Source organism: Penaeus monodon, chromosome 15 (assembly GCF_015228065.2).
Source record: "Penaeus monodon isolate SGIC_2016 chromosome 15, NSTDA_Pmon_1, whole genome shotgun sequence".
NCBI classification, from domain to species: Eukaryota; Metazoa; Arthropoda; class Malacostraca; order Decapoda; family Penaeidae; genus Penaeus; species Penaeus monodon.
The window spans coordinates 43,020,211-43,020,894 of NC_051400.1; the positions used below are offsets into that span (position 1 = coordinate 43,020,211).

The 684-nt window shown below is 36.3% G+C and overlaps 1 long non-coding RNA gene across 1 annotated transcript in view; it reads left to right on the forward strand.

Moving 5' to 3' along the window:
• The first annotated feature begins 446 nt into the window (after positions 1-446).
• Positions 447-684, forward strand: part of LOC119582187 — a 359-nt gene continuing 121 nt past the window's right edge. Inside the window, exon 1 of the long non-coding RNA XR_005229627.1 lies at positions 447-481. This is a non-coding gene — a long non-coding RNA (uncharacterized LOC119582187). The remainder of the gene's footprint in view (positions 482-684) is intronic.

Consider the following 684-nt stretch of genomic DNA (forward strand, 5'->3'; position numbering starts at 1 on the left):
TGTATCATTAGTATGATAGGTATATGAAAAATAGGAATATTTACGTTTATTTGATAATACGGGTGAGATGTTACGTTGCGCATCTCGAGTGTTTTTTGTTTACCCATGAGCCCACGTATGACGATGCTGTGGCGGTTGACGCCTCGTATGTGATTCCACTTCGCAGGGAATATTTGTATTGGCGACCTTTCACAGAAGTGGCAGTTATTGGGCACAAGTCTTTACACTCATGAAGGTATGTTTAAGGATATTGAATGGTTTCAAATTAATATCAGAAGAGTATGATCCTCATTAATATTGATAAATACACGGAACATCAGTTTGTTGTGTTGGCGTCGGCCATGATTTGGAGTGTTTACTTTTCATATGGGTTTCAGCCAGTGTTATGTCCAATGGGCTGTGGATATGGGTTTGTGCCGTAACTGAGATTACGCGATGGCAACTATTGGGAATCATGGATTGTGATAGTGTGGCCATTGAAGTGAGTTCAATGAAATGTACAATGTATGATTTATTTTGTGATATTGTTAGGCAGATTATTTAGTTACGTCGCACGAATGTATAGTGGCAATCCTTATATAGTTTAATATTGTGATATAAGCAGTTCATTTTGTTTATTTGAATTGATTTGTTACATTAATATTCATTGATGTATGTATATTTTCTTTTTGACGCAAGATAGGA